The sequence below is a fragment of the Schistocerca piceifrons genome, chromosome X (assembly GCF_021461385.2).
Source record: "Schistocerca piceifrons isolate TAMUIC-IGC-003096 chromosome X, iqSchPice1.1, whole genome shotgun sequence".
Classification (NCBI taxonomy): domain Eukaryota; kingdom Metazoa; phylum Arthropoda; class Insecta; order Orthoptera; family Acrididae; genus Schistocerca; species Schistocerca piceifrons.
The window spans coordinates 394,391,247-394,406,204 of record NC_060149.1 but is presented as its reverse complement, the minus strand read 5'-3'; the positions used below and the strand labels follow the sequence as shown (position 1 = coordinate 394,406,204).

The following is a 14,958-nucleotide window of genomic DNA, read 5'->3' as shown; positions in this document are numbered from 1 at the left end:
GGACAAGGGCATAGCACACCGCATTGTTCAAACCAGGCCTGGCCAACATTTGCACTCCTAGAGTGCACTCACGTTCAGTGAGCGCAGTGGAGTTGCTGAGTGCTCTGGCTTTGTCCACCACTGTGCTAGTCTGAGCAGGTGTGTGAGTGAGACGGCTGTATGCTGAAGGCTACACACACAGGAAACATAGGCAGAAGTGTTTGCAACACTGTGCAGCTACTTTGAAGAGATGGATATTTATCATGTGTGTCTATTTTCAATTTTTTATTTTTGTGCCAAAGCAATTACTTTCATTACGGAATTAAATAAATGCTTTACATAGTGCTAATACGATGATCAGAACTGCAGTAAACATTACATATAGACATTTAACATTGTGTTGTCATGTTTAGAAACGTACACACATTTCAATTTTAGAATATGCAATAAGTCTGGCACTATGGTTTGTGATACAGTCAACATATGGAGTTACACAGATTATGATCTGTTAAACTGGTATGTTGGTGGGACTTTGTCAGTATCAAAAGAGAAGAAAAAATGTTCGCACACATTGTCGGACCAGAAAGTGAAATAACTTCAGCGGCTTGTCTCTGCAGTCAAGGATGTAGCTTTTGGGGTAACATTTTATAAAAGTCTGCTAAATTTCTGGATTGGACACACTGGCCATCGAACTGAGTGCTTCACTGTACATCTGTCAGCCTTAGTCAGAAGTAATGAGGTACATTAGCAGTAATAAGCAAAAACGCTCTGACAAATAAATCAAAATCCATCTTCAGTTGTGCAATGTCTTGCAATTTCTTTGAGAACACACAAAGTGTAAAAGTCGTATTATTTTTTGATTTTGCGTGGATGTTGGTTGCGGACCGAAACTGATGAGAACAAATGTGTAAAATTTAATACAGAAAAGTTAACATGCATTTTCCAAAATATATTCTTTCCATACTTTCAAAAACTACTTCATCCCACACAGGTTTTCCTTCTTTGTTGATGATTTTTAAGTTCCGCCCCCCCCCCCCCCCTTCCATTACCTGATATGCAATATAAAGTCCTCTTGTCATCCTTAAAATTCTCTTCTATTTCTTTTGTGAATTTTTCTGAAGAAATCATCTTAGCCAATGCTATCATTTTTCTTGCTGCTCTGATGAGTCATTTCTATTTGTCTCTGTTATGTTCTCTTCTGTTTTTGAATCATCCTCACCATGTGTCATTCTTCTTCTGATCAGCTTTTGCAGTTCTTTCATTCCACCATTGAGTTTCTTCATGTGTGACTTTTGTTGATGCCCTACATGTTTCTCCTGCTGCCTTGACTAAAGCCTGTTTTAACCTCCTCCATTCTTCTTCCACATCTTTCCTTTCATCTTTTGGAAACTGTCTTAATCTTCTCCCTGTATATCTCGGGTTGCTCAATCTTTCATCTTCCAGCACTTGATTTTAGCCTGTCTTTTTCCTCCTATGTGCCTTTTCTGAATTTCTTCACTGTCCTTACCAATAACCTATGGTTTCCATCAACAACAGTACTTGGCGTCACCTTCACTTCTGTCACGCATCTTCTAATTTCTTCAGTTATTATTATATAGTCTGTTTTGACTTCAGTTCCAAATTACAACTGTATCTGGTAAACTTGTAATTCTCTTTTCTTATACCATACATTACCAGTTATCCATTTGTTTTTGAGACGTGGCCTAGTAATTCTCACGTTCTTCATTTCTGTGATGATCTCTGTGACTTTCCATTACTGTTTCATATCCATTCTATCATTCTACTCTCTTAGCATGTCTCCTATAAGCGCAGTATTATTAGATGTTACAGCATCTTCCAGTTCAGTGATACTCTTCTTTCTTGTCTGTTTACTATCCTGTTTGCGGAGCGTAAACCTGGATTACATCAAGAGTATTTCCTTTCGTCATTATCTTAAGTTTAATTATTCTGTCTCTAACATTTTCCACATTCAGTGCTTTGTTCACCAGTTCTTTAGCCACTGTCACTGTGACACCATTTCTTCTTTTGTCTCTTCCTGACCACAAAACCTACATCCTTTTTCCAGCACCTTACCACCAGTCCCTTCCTTTCTCACCTCACTTGGTCCCATTATTGGTTTGTTTCTTTCTGTCATTATCCATGTGGTTCCTGGCATCTTAAATCATTGTTTTAAATGATACAACATTAATAGTACCAATTCTTATATATTTCTTCAGACAAATCTGTCTTTTGTTGGGCCAATGTTGGAAGAAATATGTGGTGGATCTGCTCAAAGGCTTTGTCACTGTTGGTATTTGTTTCGATCCAAGGCTCATTTGATTGTTGAAAACAAATGGGTTACCCCCTACTGCTAGCTGGACCTATTGTAGCTTCACCAGAGTCCTGTTGACCACCAGTTTTCAGAGTTACAGTAGTGTCTTCACAGCTCCCATAATGGCTGCAGGGCCCACACAGTCCCCACTGTACTTCATCCCAACAGGCAATCCCCTAGCTCATGCCTTTGATTTAAGTAGGGACAAAGAAGATACTGTCAAGTATTTACACCCCACTAACACTTCACAGCACAACTGCCTATGACCTGCTCTGTGCAAAGTCTTGTCCTTTCCTGTAACAACAATATTCTCTTAAAGTGTATGTCCTCTGCAGCAGATGGTTTAAAGTGTATTTCCCTGACTGGAAACATACGGTGTCCATAGGGAAGAGTGTTTTACAGAGCTGTCAGTCATCATCCAACTGGAAACTAATTACATGTTGTATCACACAATGTTCCATCTTAGGCCCATTACTTTTTCACTTTTTTATGTGCATATTAACGACCTTTAATCAGTAGTAACATTACCAAATGACCAATATACCAGGTGATTCCAATTGTTTATTACAGACAAACTATAAAAGATAGAAACACATTGTGCCTATCACTGGCTAGAGGAAGGTCCAAAATTTTGTTGAAGCTACACTGTCGATGATGATGATGATGATGATGATGATGATGATAATGATTGGTTTGTGGGGCATTCAGCTGCACAGTTATCAATGCCCATACAAATGCCCAATCTTTACTCACTCCCATCTCGCCACTTTCATGAATGATGATGAAATGATGAGGACAACACACATACCCAGTCACTGGGCAGAAAAAATCCCCAACACGAGCAGGAATCGAACCTGGGACCCCGTGATCCAGAGGCGGCAATGCTGGCCACTAGACTACAAGCTGCGGACAGGCTGCACTGTTGTTTGCTTGTAGGAAGATGGCAACTACACCACACAAGAAATCATTTTGTGTATTGAAATTTGTGCGAAGTTAATCCACTGTTCAAATGCAACATGCATCTGCTGCCAATTGAGCAAGAAGCTGCCCCTGCACAAACAGATTTACAACTGTCATACAAAATTCTTGGAAGCTGGTTGTATATGCAAAGGGAAGAGCACTTGTCGGCTATGCACGTTTAATGAAAATGTCGAGCATATCCGAGATGTGTTCACACTTCCTCAAACAATGGCTCATGTTGAGTGTCTGTGCGAACATAAAACTTCGAACCCTCCTGTATCCAGTGACATGCTCAACGTGTCTTTCATGGTTTGTCTGAAATAAACAACTGGAATCTGTTCTTTCTTTTTGAATCATCCTGTATAGCAAATCAAGTATGTTTTAAGAATTTTGAATACCATATTTTATGGACTATAAGTCACACCTTAATTTTTAAGCATTTTTAAAAAATACGTTTTTACCATTTTTGTTATTAGACTGTAAAATGATTGGAATAAATATGTAAAATTCAACACACAAGAGTTAACACGCATTTTCTAAAATATATTCATGCTGTAGACTGTCATCAAAAATTTTGTGGAAACAATACTACCAAAATTATATGAAGGACAGGATGAAACAAATAACGTGAGAGATAGAGGGAGTTGAAAGAAATATTACCATCACAGAGCAGATAGAAAGAGATGATCTGCAGGTGTTGGATTTAGAGAAAGCTGTATCAGAAATGAAAAATTGCAAAGCTCCTGGAATGGATGACATCACAGTGGAAATGATTATAGTCACTGGACCTATTGAAATTCAGTGGCTGTGTAGAATAATAATAAGGCAGTTATTGTAACTGTCTTTAAGAAGGATAACAAGGCACTCTGTGAGAATTACTGAGGAATAGCACTACTGTGCCACTGCATGAAAATTTATAAAAAGACAATTTTACAGACAATTAAGAGAACAACAAGAAGTATTTCAGCGTGGAGGATCAATATAGATGCCATATTTACAGCCAGACAGTTTGTAGAAAAGAAACTGGGATTTGGGGAAGACATTTTAGTCACATTAATAGATATTAAAAGGCTTATGACACTGTTAGAAGCGAAGAAATATGGCAAGGTCTGAATAGAGTGAAATTGTCGAAAGAAACATGTACAAGAAATGCCTGAATTGTGCTGCAATGAACGGCAAAACATCAGAATGGTTTATAATCAGGGTGTATACGACCCGGGACAACCGGGAGATCCGGGAAAAACCCGGGATTTTTTTAGAATTCTGGGAATTTTTCATTGTTTTTAGTTTTCAGTTAATTTTTTGTACTTTTGACTGGTAAGAACCGATACTCTAACAATGTCTATTTCTGTATCCCGCTACTGCAGAATAATACTGCAGCAACGAAACATGAACGAGAGAATAAAACTTGATTTGCAAAGGAAGTGCTCCACATAAATACACATAGAGCTCATATAAGCGTCTACCAACAGCAGAATGTGTGAAAGGCTTTAGGAAGACTATGTGATGCTCTTTAACAACAAATTACCTGTGATGAGTGTGACATCAGAATTGTTTACATAAGAGTCATTTAAGCAGTTACGAGTGAGCTTATGTGCATGCACAGTTGAGTCGTGTATGAGTAGTACCTTCTCCCGCTTCTGGCTACAGAAATGTCGCTGTTCGCTGTGTAAGCAGCAAACCGGGGTATCTGAACCGGGCGGCAATTTCTGGGGGGGGGGGGGTCAAATTCATATTCTTCAGGGGGAAAAAAAAACTTGTTTCATGAAGCGCCTAGCTTCTAGCGCACGTTGGTTTATCGACTATTTAGATGATTTCGAAATGCATCCCTATTGGGTTTTGAACACATTCCAGGTTGATTTCTAAATGAATTATAAGTTGATATTTGAATGCATGCATAGTGTATGTGGTGTTTCTGAGGGGAATCCATCTAGAAATAAAAACTTTCCTGCTGACAAAAGGGGACAGGGCTATACGAGCTGAGCGGAATGAAGCCGAATGGGTGAATGGCAACTGCTGTTTGTTTATGTGATTGATTGGGTATGCGAATGACCAGAATTGTTATAATTACTAGCGAAGTGCATAGATTCAGACTACCATAGTGGAAATAAATGACTAACAGGAATAACAGGTAAGAAAGATTACGTATTATCTTCTCGGTGTATCAAAGAAAATGAAATTTTGACAGAAAATTTTTGGCCAGATCGCTACCTAGAAAGGCAAGTTGTACAGTCCCCAGCTAGCAGCTACTTAAGTTCTATTCTTGGAGTAGTGCGGAAAATGCACTGTATGAACACGTAATAACGTCTAACTGGAGATTAATTGCTGGATAACTTAATTGGTGATTCTGTCAGGGTTAGTAGACTTAACCGGAGAATGAGTTTTGTCAGTGGTAGGACTAGTTACAGAGTTAATGATGAGAAGATTGATTGTTAGAACAAGGAAGGAGAAGAAATGGGGACAATTCCGGAACAATATGACAATTCCAAATTTATACAAAAATTTTGCACTACTATTTTTTGATCTCATGCTTGAGAAATAGGAGCATACGAATGGAAATTGAAGCTACTTCCAAACATAAACCTTTTTTCTTGTAGTAGGCTAAATAGGCATTTCATAGTGGTACTTCGCGAATTATATTCTGTCGTATTATAAAAATGACCATTACTACCAAAGCAGTCTCACTCATTTGGTGTGTGTCACAATTGCTGTAATATTACGAAGGCCTGTTTCCTTTTATCTAGTAGGCAGTGACAAAATAGATGTAATCAGATCGAGAAACCACACCAGTCTTGGGTACTGTTTGTATAAACAGCGTTTTCAGTATTAGACAATGACATTTCGATTTTTCATGTAGCAAAACGTTTGACGAATTTTGATGAGGTAATAGATTCTTTCGCAGAAAGGAAAGCACGCCATGTAAAGCTGTAGCAAGATAGACAGAAAAAAATGCTGGGAGCTAAGGAGTGAATAAATGTCTACTGTTTTGAATGTCTCTTGTCTGTACTGATTTTATGTATCCTATATTTAATTTTATGTCACACAGAACAGCAAGTTATTAGCTAATAGGCAATAAAGAGTCCAAATTTTGTAAAGAGTTCTTGTTCTTCCAGTTACAAATAATCCTATCCAGTATTAATTGCGAGGGTCTTTTTTTTAGGGGGGGGGGGGGAGGCAGGATGTCAAACCGGCCGACTGGGAGCAGGAGAGGCATCACAGGACGTTTTAGTTTCCGCTGTCCTGAATATAGTTTGATGGCATCCAGTGCAAAATATACACATTTGAGTTCGACAGTGCGAAATACAGTGACGTGCAATAGAAGAATGCTGTGTGAAGAAGCGTGGCACTGCACTTTGGTACACTTAAGACGAAATATCACTTCTTACATTTCCTCGAAGTTGTATGTTTTATGCATCAGACTCTTCAGAAAGGTGTGCGCTACAAAAGGAACATATTTTTGAAAAGTATTTTTAAAGTATTTTAATTTTAATTTTTGACATCCTATCTCAAACGCTCTAGTGAGGCAGGTGGAGAGGGGGCTCCACGTGATCCATGTTTATATTTTTTCCTCTTCGTTTACTGCTCTCACGTCAAATGAATAAAAGCTATTTCTGTGACTGGGAGCTATCAAGTGAATTAAAATACATTCACATAATTACGCAGGGCTAAAATATGTTACTAGTTTCAGATTTTACTTTTTCTGCCTTTTTGACAGTCAAGCATTAATTGTCTTGCAGAACAATGAAGTTGTTTTTGTCGCTTTGCTAAAGAAATTCGACTTTTATGTATCTTTTTCGCTGAGGCAGCCAACTTATTTGAAATGAAGTGTTGAATTTCACACTTTTGGCTAGTTTCAACTGTTCGCTGCATTTCAAGTGCATGTTTTCATCTTCTAGCACGTACAGAATTTTGCCATAATAAAGAACCAAACATGAGTTAATACAGTACTGGTACTCCAAGAAAATTTACATTCCGAAAACCACATTGGAAAGCTTAATATCAGGTCGAGGCCTACTTCGTTAGGAATCTGGATATACGAAAGTGCACTTTAAGGTGAATTATTCATTTCAGTAAGGTTCATGAAATTCCGACGTTCTTGGAGTATCCTCTGATGTCTTGTTTCTTTTATGACATAATTTTAGATCTTTTAATGTTTGCACATAGGAACATATGGGCTTCCTACGTCATCGTAGCTGTGCACGCGCGGTGAAACCTCTTATCACACACTTTCTGGCAACTGCTGGAACAAACTATGTGCGAGAATGTACGGTGAATTTCTTAAATCACAGCTGCGTTTGACTCTCATTTAAAAATCCACTCTTTGATGAGAAGTCATTCAGAAGAATTTCGAGCCCAGAAGATCGGAGATTTATGTCGGAATTAAACATTTTACTGGCACATTTATGTGATGTGTCTTAAAGTGTAAAACGCACAAAAAAGATCAACATTATATGTGAAAACTTAGCTTCTCTTGTAACTTATTAATCTTAGAGACAGATATTATATATGAAATCTTTGCTTTTCTTGTAGCAACGCTATGTACATTAATTTAAACCGTTAGCTTTTCCTGTTCATGTGTTTGCACTACTTAACAGTGATGTTGCTATTGACTGACTACATCACGTGTCTTACGCTCTGGATATCCGCTGTTATCGGCTAGTGAGATCACGTAACATGAGCTATGACTGGCTTACAAAAGCACATCGCAATCTCGATTTCATTGCTTCAGAAAGTAACATGCGGGGTTCGGTGGAATGTGAATTTATACTTTTGTAATATGAAAATATGCAGCGTACATGTTGCTGCACATCAAAGAACATTCCAAAACAAGTTTTTTCCCCTGTGTTCTGTTTTCTAAAGTGCCAGGAAATTATAAACCACTGTACAAAACCATAACCATTCAAATGATTGACAAATTTTGCAGTTCCAACGAAAAGTATACTGTCACTTAACACGGAAAAAGTGTATTTTCACCCGGGAGAAAGTGTATTTTTAACCAGGAGATCCAGGAAAAATCTGGGAATTTCTTTTCCTTGTCCACGTATACACCCTGACAATGGACAGAAGTTTTGGCAAAGAAGAGTACTGTCACAGTACTTTTTAGTGCAGTAATGGACAACTTCATAAGGAAAATGGGAGATGCTAAATGGTAGTTTGTGGAAGAAAAGAGAAGATGGGGAGTAGTTCTGTGAATGACCTGCATAAGCAGAAGCATTTCAGGAAGAAGAAGACTGAATTTTTTCTAAATTATGAATTGAAGAAAATAAGTGAAGTGATTTACACAGATCCAACAGCAGGGCAAATATAAATTCTCTTGAGAAAGTAAATTGATTAAAAAGTAGCAGATCAAACCCCATATGTCAGTCATTTTATGTAGTTTAATTATCAGTCAAACTCATTACAATATGCAAGACTTACTTTTTAAAATATGGTTATTGTAATTCTATTATTTGATGTTTGAAAACCATCAGGTTCATAAAAATGTAACTCAATAAAAGATGAATAAAATATCAATGACTAATTAAATTAGACATGCGTACAAAAGAGCTTGTAGCACCATCTTGCTCCCTAATTACAATGATAACTTCATAAGACGCCAAGGGCTTTGGTGTGCCATAATATCACTTTAGCACACACAGCTCATTTCAGGACAAGTGACCAGGGAGGTGAGACAAGTTACTTCATGGCTGTGGAGTATTTGTAGAACCATTCTGAGACAGTCAGGAATGATGATGAAGTGCAATGTGAATAAATGTGCAGCTCTCAGGGAAGATGGTGCATGTGAACACTTGATCATGAACAGTTGATAGTACAGTAGTTTCCTGTATAGTCTGCCGGTGAGAGATGTTGCTTTAGGCCTGTAAAAGTAACAACTTAAATTTAAACTATATGTACTTGGTACTGTCGAGCAATCCACCCGCCACAAAATATTCATCAACTGCTATTTTCATTACTAATTAAATCTTTACTGGTGTGATGATTGGCTGATGGATAACAGAGTGAGATTCCATATTTGATTTCATAGTTTTTAATGTAAAAGTCATATTTGGTCATTTTTATTTTAAAGCTTCTTTCAACAAAAAAAAGCTATTTGTAGCACTGACACAGTCAAGACCCATCAGTGACAAATCATTTTTGTATGATTAGTTATAATAAAGTAACATTACATAAAATATATATCATTATGGTAAGATATTATGCGCTATACTATGGGTACAGTTGAAATGCTCTGACCCTTCCACTGCTGAGTGCACGTCCATGTGTGATCAGACTGCTCTACATGGCAGCTCCTGCCATGCTGGGCATGATATGGCACTGAGCCCTGCAGTGCATGCTGCACCAAGTTCTTACCACTTACAAGCAGAGGCCATGGCATTGGGATCACAGATTTACTTCAAACTTTGTACATCTTTATTAGGCCATTACAAATACATAATGTGCAAGTAGTAAGGTGCACTATGGCAGTTCCGAGAAAATCGCAAGAGAAGTTTTACATGTCTATTATGATGCTTATGCATCTGTGCATAGATGCCGGACGTTTGATTTCATGGTGGTCAAGTTATTAGCATTTAAGCTTCGTAAGACGAATGTGTATGAGGTGACAGTTTGACTCCCTCTCAGACTTAATATTTATCTACATTTTTTCACGACTGGTCATATTATTTAATTTATGTAACATTTGAGAGGTAATATAATAAAAAAAACAAGTATTTGCGTGAAGTTTCAATTTATGTTTTCCATGTCTGTATAACAAATCCATCCTGCAACGTGTGATATCGCGAGCACATCTGACAAGTAATAGTAAATTACTCTCGCGGTCTGGCACATTATGACATACTATATTGCTGATTGTGAATAACATCATTCACATAATTATTTATTGAGGTTTGACTGGGGCTTTCCATGTCTGCCCCCCCCCCCCCCCCCGTGTGTGTGTGTGTGTGTGTGTGTGTGTGTGTGTGTGTGTGCGGGCGGGCGTGCGCGTGTGTGCGTGCGGGTGCGTGCGCGCGTGTGGGTGCGTGCGCGTGCGCGCGCGCGCGCGTATGTGTGCGCGCGCGCGTATGTGTGCGCGCGCGCGTATGTGTGCGCTTGTTTATTCTGAGTCAGAACTTTCCATATATTATTATACATGGAGAAATAGTTTTAGCACTATAAAGTTTAGCACCCACTCTCCAGCCAAAGAAATTTTTCAGAAATGTAACTGTTTTAAAATCTCACCTCAAAGTTGACTGTCATATTCAAGTGTTTTTCTCCATTGTGGTTTGAACAAGCCTAAATGAATTAACCATCATATCACCTAAATTACTTATTTTGTATGGTATTCCACTCTGGCGCATCACTTTTTGAAAGTTAACTGCAGCAGAAAAAGATATTGCTACACACCATGTATGAAAACCATTAACATTTGGAACATTAGCAACTGAAGTTACTGGAAAGCTGAGTTCACAGTATAGTTCAACATACAGGGTTATTACAAATGATTGAAGCGATTTTACAGCTCTACAATAACTTTATTATTTGAGATATTTTCACAATGCTTTGCACACACATACAAATACTCAAAAAGTTATTTTAGGCATTCACAAATGTTCGATATGTGCCCCTTTAGTGATTCGGCAGACATCAAGCCAATAATCAAGTTCCTCCCACACTCGGCGCAGCATGTCCCCATCAATGAGTTCGAAAGCATCGTTGATGCGAGCTCGCAATTCTGGCACGTTTCTTGGTAGAGGAGGTTTAAACACGGAATCTTTCACATAACCCCACAGAAAGAAATCGCATGGGGTTAAGTCGGGAGAGCGTGGAGGCCATGACATGAATTGCTGATCATGATCTCCACCACGACCGATCCATCGGTTTTCCAATCTCCTGTTTAAGAAATGCCGAACATCATGATGGAAGTGCAGTGGAGCACCATCCTGTTAAAAGGTGAAGTCGGCGCTGTCGGTCTCCAGGTGTGGCATGAGCCAATATTCCAGCATGTCCAGATACACGTATCCTGTAACGTTTTTTTCACAGAAGAAAAAGGGGCCGTAAACTTTAAACCGTGAGATTGCACAAAACACGTTAACTTTTGGTGAATTGCGAATTTGCTGCATGAATGCGTGAGGATTCTCTACCGCCCAGATTCGTACGTTGTCTGTTCACTTCACCATTAAGAAAAAATGTTGCTTCATCACTGAAAACAAGTTTCACACTGAACGCATCCTCTTCCATGAGCTGTTGCAACCGCGCCGAAAATTCAAAGCGTTTGACTTTGTCGTCGGGTGTCAGGGCTTGTAGCAATTGTAAACGGTATGGCTTCTGCTTTAGCCTTTTCCGTAAGATTTTGCAAACCGTCGGCTGTGGTACGTTTAGGTCCCTGCTTGCTTTATTCGTCGACTTCAGCGGGCTACGGGTGAAACTTGCCCGCACGCGTTCAACCGTTTCTTTGCTCACTGCAGGCCGACCCGTTGATTTCCCCTTACAGAGGCATCCAGAAGCTGTAAACTGCGCATACCATCACCGAATGGAGTGAGCAGGTGGTGGATCTTTGTTGAACTTCGTCCTGAAGTGTCGTTGCACTGTTATGACTGACTGATGTGAGTGCATTTCAGGCACAACATACGCTTTCTCGGCTCCTGTCGCCATTTTGTCTCACTGTGCTCTCGAGCGCTCTGGTGGCAGAAACCTGAAGTGCGGCTTCAGCCGAACGAAACTTTATGATTTTTTTCTACGTATCTGTAGTGTGTCGTGACCATATGTCAGTCAATGGAGCTACAGTGAATTTATGAAATCGCTTCAATCATTTGTAATAGCCCTGTATATTACTGCCATTTATTAATATTTGCAGTAGTAACTATAGTAATATATTGAATCCAGAAGGATGACCCACCCAAACGGCTGTGTGTGTAAGCATGCCACTTCCAGGATTCTGAAAGGTGCACCAACCCCATATTGAATCCACCTGGCAGATTAACAACGAAGGCCAATGTGTCGGCCAGTCTGGATGTGGTTTGTAAGTGGTATCCCACATCTGACTACATGAATACCAGGCTGGTACTCACATCTGCATCTGTTACATGATTCACAAACATTTTGAGAAAATGTACTCGTACTTTAACTTGGGTAAGACTAAACACAAAGGGATGGGATTAATATATTCTGTCCTGGGAGGGAAGGAGTGGTGATAGGAAGCATATCTGCCCACCCAGTACCATTAATCTTGCGAAATCCAGATTAACGTGCAGACTCTGTGAAGAGGCTGGATAAAAAAGCTCTATTGTAGATAACCGGTTTCGGTAAAACTACATTACTACCTTCAGATCTCCATAAAGATTATTACAAACATCTTGTGTCATCTGCACACAAAGTCTTTCCATTGAATTTCCATGTACATAAAACATGAAATGAGTAATGTGTTGGCACATTAAAATTAAAATTACTATGTAAATCAGAACTCACCAAAACGTCGTTCCCACAGCATAAGACGTCATGCCTACTAAGGTGCAATAAGACTAACAAGAGGAGGCCGTGACATTGGGGTCATGGATTTACTCTAAACTTTGTACACCTTTATTAGGCCATTAAAACAACATAGGAAGGTGCTCTACTCTGGCAATTCCAGACTTTTGCGCATCTGTTATGTAACTGATGTATCTGTGCAAAGGTGCCGGCTGTAAGAACTCATTGTGATCAAGGGGTTAGCGTTTGCACTGTGTAAGAAGGTTGGGAACAAGGCGATTGTTTGAATCCCGCCTACACTTATCTTTTAATCTCAGTTTTTTTCATCACTAGTCACATTATTTAATTTATGACATTTGAGAGATAATATACCGAAAAAAGTGCATTTTCATGAAGATATAGTGAATTTCGTATGTTATTTTACTGTTTACTGTTTGTAATTAAAATTTCAAGGACGAGGGACAGGCTTGAAAAGCCCAAGTCAAACCTCGATAAATAATTATGCAAATGATATTATTCACAGTCAGTAATATAGTAAGTCACAGTGTGCCAGATCGCGAGAGTAATGTACAGTTACTTGTCGGATGTGCTCCTGACATTGCACGCTGCAGGATGGTAGTCGTCGTGCAGACGTGAAAAACATAAATTGAAACTTCATGCAAATATTTCATGCAAATACACGTGTTTTTTTTCATTACATTACATCTCAAATGTCATATAAATTAAATAATATGATCACTGATGATAAAAATAAATAAATATTAACTCTGAGAGAGAGTCGAACTGTCGCCTCATACATATTCGTCTTACGAATCTTAAGCGCAATCACTTGACCACCATGAACTCAAACATCCGGCATCTACACACAGATGCATGAGCATCATAATAGATGTACAAAACTTCTCTTGCGGTTTTCTCGGAATTGCCACAGTAGTGCACCTTACTACTTGCACATTATGTTGTTTCAATTGCCTGGTAAAGATATACAAAGTTTGAAATAAATCTGTCACCTCCCCTCTCTACCTGCACCCCCAACTAGCTCACAGACAGCTCCCCACTCGCCCACAAGCTGCTAGATGCTTCTCCCAACACCCTCCCTGCCTCCCACCTGTCTCTGCACCCCACCCCACCCCACCCCACCCCACCCCACCCCACCCCACCCCACCCCACCCCACCCCTCGCGAGAGTAATGTACAGTTACTTGTCGGATGTGCTCCTGACATTGCACGCTGCAGGATGGTAGTCGTCATGCAGACGTGAAAAACATAAATTGAAACTTCATGCAAATATTTCATGCAAATACACGTGTTTTTTTTTCATTACATTACATCTCAAATGTCATATAAATTAAATAATATGATCACTGATGATAAAAATAAATAAATATTAACTCTGAGAGAGAGTCGAACTGTCGCCTCATACATATTCGTCTTACGAATCTTAAGCGCAATCACTTGACCACCATGAACTCAAACATCCGGCATCTACACACAGATGCATGAGCATCATAATAGATGTACAAAACTTCTCTTGCGGTTTTCTCGGAATTGCCACAGTAGTGCACCTTACTACTTGCACATTATGTTGTTTCAATTGCCTGGTAAAGATATACAAAGTTTGAAATAAATCTGTCACCTCCCCTCTCTACCTGCACCCCCAACTAGCTCACAGACAGCTCCCCACTCGCCCACAAGCTGCTAGATGCTTCTCCCAACACCCTCCCTGCCTCCCACCTGTCTCTGCACCCCACCCCACCCCACCCCACCCCACCCCACCCCACCCCACCCCACCCCACCCCACCCCTTGCGAGAGTAATGTACAGTTACTTGTCGGATGTGCTCCTGACATTGCACGCTGCAGGATGGTAGTCGTCATGCAGACGTGAAAAACATAAATTGAAACTTCATGCAAATATTTCATGCAAATACACGTGTTTTTTTTCATTACATTACATCTCAAATGTCATATAAATTAAATAATATGATCACTGATGATAAAAATAAATAAATATTAACTCTGAGAGAGAGTCGAACTGTCGCCTCATACATATTCGTCTTACGAATCTTAAGCGCAATCACTTGACCACCATGAACTCAAACATCCGGCATCTACACACAGATGCATGAGCATCATAATAGATGTACAAAACTTCTCTTGCGGTTTTCTCGGAATTGCCACAGTAGTGCACCTTACTACTTGCACATTATGTTGTTTCAATTGCCTGGTAAAGATATACAAAGTTTGAAATAAATCTGTCACCTCCC

The 14,958-nt window shown here is 39.4% G+C and overlaps 1 protein-coding gene across 1 annotated transcript in view; it reads left to right on the top strand.

Moving 5' to 3' along the window:
* Positions 1-14,958, top strand: part of LOC124721090 (dual specificity protein phosphatase CDC14C-like) — a 245,174-nt gene that overhangs the window by 78,842 nt on the left and 151,374 nt on the right.